Source organism: Camellia sinensis, chromosome 1, assembly GCF_055761805.1.
Source record: "Camellia sinensis isolate YWXY chromosome 1, ASM5576180v1, whole genome shotgun sequence".
Lineage (NCBI taxonomy): Eukaryota > Viridiplantae > Streptophyta > Magnoliopsida > Ericales > Theaceae > Camellia > Camellia sinensis.
Window position 1 is genome coordinate 10,086,303 of NC_138961.1, and position 6,694 is coordinate 10,092,996.

Consider the following 6,694-nt stretch of genomic DNA (forward strand, 5'->3'; position numbering starts at 1 on the left):
TATTGATTTACCTTTGTCTTGCATCCATCAAAGCTTTTACTGGAATATATTATATTATTTCATTATCTTATAGCTGTTTTATAAATTATAATAATGTGGAAAAAGTATAATTGAATTATAAAATCAAGGTAGTAATGCCATGTGAGTCCATATATCATTTGTCCCAAAAGTTTTTTGAAGTAGTCTATGTTTTGAAATGTGTAGTTTTTTAAAATAATGTTTGAGTTTGGTAGCAAACTTTCATAAAAAAATTCCTCCTTACCGGCTGCATAACGCCGTTGAATAATAGGGACATGTTTGTTTAATTGTTAAATACCTTAAAATTATGTCTTTTAATGGTTTCTATTGAATTTTGTTCAATATAATATGAATAGTATAAGAGGATTTTTAAAATTGGTTTCACTGCACTTTCAGTGTGAAATAGTATATTTTTTTCAATGATTTTTAATGCTTTTGTGATTATAGTATAAAACTCTCATAAAAATAAATTGAAATATTTTTTTTTTTATCAACAAAAATAAACTTTATTGATGAAAAAAGCAAGAAACATGCGAAAACTTATATCAATAAAGAAGGAAAGTGCAAATAACATCATAACTAACCTTACTAATCCCAACTAGATTGGCACCGACAGTGCAAAATAAATTGAAATATAACACAACACATTGGTGATTTGAAAGCACCTTATATCCTACAAACAACCCCCCCCCCAAAGTACATTTACTAGAATGAGTTTATATTATTGTAGGTCTTTCAAAAACAATTGTTTCTAGATTTAATCTCAATGCATGAATGTCTGCACCCTCTCTCTCTCTCTCTCTCTCTCACACACACAATGTTATGGTACAATTATAATGTTATACAAAACCCTCTCTCCCTCCCTTTTCCATGGCAAATATGGTACAATTATAACTTACAGTGTTAAAAATGGTACATTTAAGTTAGAAATGGTCTCCACTATAATTAGTTCTTGTAATATTATAATCAACACACTCTCACATACAACACTGCAAAGGTGTTGTTTCTAAACATTTGGATTGGATTAGACAGAAGTCTAAGAAACATGTTTACCATCAAGTGCCACTAATCATGAAAGGAGCTCCATATAATAACTCTGGGTAATGACTCTAGTGTGGTTAGTTGGTGCATTGGTGTGCATACTTGTAATCAATGAACAAAAGAAGGAAATTTTGAGATTTATCTCCAAGTTTGTTAGTTTTCTTCTCGCTTCACATATTTGCTGCTTTTTCTTTACTTTTTTTCCTCCAACATTTTTGCTCCCACAATAGTTATGTAGATTGTGTGAATGAGTAATAATATACAAATAAATAAATAAAAATTATATAAAATTTTTATATATAATGCTGTGATTTAATGTAGAAATTTAGTCCCAACTAGGCTGGGCCACTTTATGTCAACTCTTAATTTGTGAAAAAATTATTGAATTGTCTTCAAATACCATATAACATTAGTTATATATACTTTCGACTAATGAAAAATCGCAACACGTCCCAAGAAGGTCTTTCGTTATCTTTTAATTAACTAACAAACTGAGTCAACATTATTCTACTCATAAGATTTTTTACTGCACCTTTAATTTGAAAAAATCACATAAATAATATTATATGATATTCTGAGACAATCCAATAATTACTCCTAATTTGTGTATCACTCTGCTTAATGGAGACTTTTTCATCCATAACAGTAATACTACGAACTTAGAAATTTTACCTCAAATTTTATTAGAAAATCTCAATCTATGACTTAGATTCATTTATATTTTGACCTCACATTATATCAATTTAATTTTCATCACACAAACATACTAGTAAAAAAAAATCTAAAGAGTTTCGGTATGCATAAATAATGAAAAAGTGTGGGAACCCAAATAAAACCACTCAGATTTTTCTAGATAGGTGATTATGTGATAAAGATTAAATTTGTGTAATATAAAATCTATATGTAAAATAAATTTAAATTACAAAATGATAATTTTAAATAATATTACTGATAAAAAACAAATTTACCAAAATATAAGGGGTGGTGGAGGGTGCATTTAAAGATGTAACACTTTTCCAAGTCCCAAGCGCTCTTTGCTTTTGTTGCATTATGTGAGTAATGATACATAATTTTAAAATAATAAATTTAATGAAAATTTTAATGAAATGAAAGAGAGAAAAAATAGAAAGTGATAGAGAAAAAAATATAAACTCCGTATCAAATAAATATTCTCCACATTATTAAAATTCTATAAAAACTTTCAAGTTATAACTCCCAAAAAATATGGCATTATATCTGTCGGGGAGCCAGAGATGGACGTGCACCCCACTTTCTCACTCGCACGCCACCCCAGCACACTCTCACACACCCCCATACACACCCCATAGACCCAAACCCTAATTCCCCCAAATGAAGAAAAACCTCTTTTCTTTCTCATTTTCTCTCAAATGAAAGAGAGAGAAAATGAAAATGAAAATAAATTCTAGTTAGAGAGAAAAACAAAGAAAGCGGAGCTCTCCCAAGAACCAACAACACCATTTGATGACACTCACCCATCACCAAAACCTATGAAACAAACAAACAAACGCGATAAAAAACCTCAAGAAAATCTAGACAGAAAGAGAGAGCGAAAAGTAGAGGAAAGAATCTCTTCTAAGCTTAGCTCTTTTTCTTGTTCCTCATCAGAATAATCTTCTCTCGTGTTCTGTCTCTCTCTTCTTTTAATTCTCTCTATTCCTCAGCTCTTTACGCTTCTTCTATTTCTATATTTCTTCGATCTATTTTTGTTACTTTGAGGGCTCTTTAATCTCTCAGTTCTATGTTCTTTCATCTTTAGATCAATCTTGAGTTCTTGGTCAACTCTCTTCTATTCCTTTGATCCAATTAAGATCAACCCAACTTCTCTTTGAGCTCTAAACATGGCGAACCGGTGGTGGGCCGGGCAGGTGGGTCTGTCAGGAGTTGAAACATCCTCGGCCGGTTCATCAGCAGGAATGAAAAAACCAGATCTAGGCATATCCATGAATGAAAACAGTGGTCCCGGCATCGGAGGAGAGGAAGAGGAAGAAAGAGAACACAGCGATGAACCCAGAGAAGGAGCAATTGAAGTGGCGACACGGCGGCCTCGAGGCAGACCGCCGGGTTCAAAAAACAAGCCCAAACCCCCGATTTTCGTGACCCGCGACAGCCCCAACGCGCTCAGAAGCCACGTCATGGAGGTATCGAACGGCTCAGATGTAGCGGAGAGCATAGCTCAGTTCGCTCGAAGGAGGCAAAGAGGTGTGTGTGTGTTGAGTGCGAGTGGAACTGTAACGAATGTCACTCTTCGACAACCCTCAGCTCCCGGTTCAGTCATGGCCTTGCACGGTCGGTTCGAGATTCTTTCCCTAACAGGTTCGTTTCTTCCTGGACCGGCTCCACCGGGTTCAACCGGTCTGACTATATATTTGGCCGGTGGGCAGGGACAGGTGGTGGGTGGGAGTGTTGTTGGTTCGTTGGTTGCAGCTGGACCAGTTATGGTGATTGCAGCGACGTTTTCGAATGCTACGTATGAGAGGCTGCCGCTGGAGGAGGAAGAAGAGGGAGGTAGCGGTGGCGGAGGAGGCCAGCTTGCAGGTGGTGGTGGTGGTGGTGGTGGATCGCCGCCCGGGATTGGAAGTGGTGGTGGAGGGCCGCAGCAAGGTGGGTTGGTGGACCCGTCTTCGATGCCGGTTTATAATTTGCCGCCAAACTTGCTTCCTAATGGTGGGCAGATGAACCATGATGCTTTTGCTTGGAACCATGGCCGCCCTCCTTACTAGAGGTAAGAATATATATATAAATATATGTGAGAGAGAGAGAGAGAGAGAGAGAGAGAGAGAGAAGCATCTCTCTATGTTGCAATGTATTGTAAGTTTGTTGTAAGGAAAGAGAGACAGGGATGAGATGAGACTTAAGGTTTATATATCTGTATTTTTCTCTTTCTTCTTACTAGTTTTCTTCTTCTTCTTCTTCTTCTTCTTCGTCATTATCATCATCATCATCAATTGTGTTTGATTTAATAGGTTTCTTATTTTCTATGGGTTATAGTTATACTATCTTCAAATTAAAAGGGTTTCAAATTTTTTAAACAAACTTAAATTTGACTATTTTGGGATCTTCATTGATGTATTAAATTTACGGGAAAAAAAAAATTAGAGATATGTTTATGTTATATCGGGTGCACAATCTTCAAATATCTCATTTTCATTCTTCTTATCTTAAATTTATTGTCCACATTTGGTTTTCTAAATTTTTTACATATGTTATTTGATTTAGAAAAATTCTTGGTGCACAGAATTTGAGTCTCACTCATGTGACATGGTTGTGTTCAGTTATATGATTAAATTCTGTGTACTTAGAAGAACTGTATTAGTCTCTGGATTAAAACTTCTTTCTTAGTAATTTAAGATGTTATGCTATTGTTCTTGATTTTATTTTTGTACATCTTTACTTCTATTTTCTCAATATGATTAAGATTTCTTCAGTCTTCTATTTTCTCAAGAAGTTAAATTTCTTCCTTTGTTTAATTAGAAAAGTTCACAGAATAATTTAAATTTGTAGATCTCTTGTTTCTTATAATTGATTCTTCACAATATACGAACCCTAGTTTACTCTAATGTTCGAGGATTTATATCTGATTATAGCATTGTGATTTATATATCTCATTGATGACTGCAACATTTTCTCATTCTTCCAGTAAAATTGAATCAAATTCTTCTTGTACCGAAATCACATTCAAGAATTGATCACCTTTGCTATTTGAGGTTAAAAACTAAGCTTCATCTGAATATTTAAGCCAAACAAATCTCTTACCTTAATTTTTCTTTTCTATGAATTTGTTTTTTTTTTTTTTGATCAGCAAAAAAAATCTTTATTGATGACCATGAAAGGTATAAGATGTACACACAAATATATCAATAAAATTGTTAGGTGCATGTCTAATAAAATTACAAACTAAGGAAAATTTCACTAATAGTTCCTATAGCTTTCCTTGAGTCTTAATTTGGTCCCTATTATTTCCGTCTAAGTTCAATCACATGTGACAAATGATCAATTTTGGAGACAAATAAGTAAATTCCCAACTTTCCTAAGTCTTACACATGCCCTAAAAAAAAAAAAAAATCACAAGGATAATTAGTGAAATTTGCCCCACAAACTAAAATTCTTGATTGTGCTGCTCAATCCATGTAGTGGTTGTATTCGCTCACTCAAAAAAATAAATTGATATAATTGATCCCAGATTTGATTTCTAGATGTTGTGACTGAGAATTCGATCATCTTTGCCAGTTTGGCAATAGATGGCTCCCTTCAGGGCCATATGCGAGGATCATTGTAATATTCATTTTGTTCCGATTTTATTTGAAAATTTGGTGTTCATGTTATTGATGATGTGTAATTAGTCAATAATTTCAGAGTATAGACACGTGGAGTATGCAAATAAATGAATGGCTCTATGTAGCCATGCTTTCATTAATGCGTACCGTGTGTTGGTCTAAATTTTGGGATGCAATTTTTTTTAATGTCATAAGATCTCATCACAAAACCATTTTGTGCAAAAATAAAATATAGTGAGAATAATAGTGACATTATTTATCAATAAAAATTATAAAATGAATTCAATGATACCTATTCTCTCTTACTAACTCAATCATATAGTTTCTATTACTATAATATGAGATTTTCTATTTGCTACTGATACATATCTTCACATAATATCACGATTGTTTTCACTAGGTAGTTGGAAAAAGTGTTTGGGTCATATTGATTTGAACTAATAGTATTTATTATTTGGATTATGGGATGTAGTAAATAATGTGATTGAATTGGGAATATTCATTTTAAAATAGTATCCACTAAAATAACTTTTAATTTTAAAAATATATCAGAGCTACATCTTAATGCAATTTTTATAGGATAAACTACCAATAGATCATAATAGTTGGATTTAATTCCCATCAAGTTCTATTGAAAATATATTCTAATAAAATCGTTACTAAAAATAATTTTTTGTAACATTTTTTGCATGTCACTAAAAATCGTCAATTAGTGACTTTTTTTGTCGCTATTTTTATAAATTTTTGCTAAAACTTACAATTAGGTACGTTTTTCTATGACAAAATTTTCAAAGAGTCATTAAAAGTTGAAAATTAGTGATATTTTTTTTGACGATTTTTTTAATCTGTCTCTAAAACTTATAATCAGTGATATTTTTTGTTACAAATTTTTAAATTGTCGTTGACAATTAACAATAAGTGATGTTTTTAATAGTTTTAATGAAAAATTACATTAATTATCATAGGACTTATTGTACAATAGGTACACCTATTGAGACCTACAAATAAATTTTCTATTTTTATATCACTTTTTTGTAAGAGTATGTAGTATTTTCCATTTGCATATGAAAAATAAAAAAGGGCTTTTAAAAGGGATGATAAGCACATGGAATATTTTGAAAAATGATAAAAGCTAAATTTGTGAAAGAGTAATGCTCCATGCTCACGTGAACAAAAAACACACATATTTAAATTCCTCACTTAGCTGCTGCAAGTACTCCAAAATTAAACGATAATGTTACATTTATTATATTTTTATATTATGTTTTATTTATTATCTGATATAGTCCATATCTCATTAATATCTTTTTTTTTATTGGCAAAAATTATTTTTTAGTTAT

The 6,694-nt window shown here is 32.2% G+C and overlaps 1 pseudogene across 1 annotated transcript; it reads left to right on the forward strand.

Annotated features, from left to right (window-relative positions):
- Positions 1 to 2,204: 2,204 nt before the first annotated feature.
- LOC114310747 (AT-hook motif nuclear-localized protein 20 pseudogene) lies at positions 2,205 to 3,969 on the forward strand (annotated as a pseudogene). The gene has a single exon (XR_014365464.1). The product of XR_014365464.1 is annotated as an AT-hook motif nuclear-localized protein 20 pseudogene (transcript).
- The last annotated feature ends 2,725 nt before the right edge of the window (positions 3,970 to 6,694 follow it).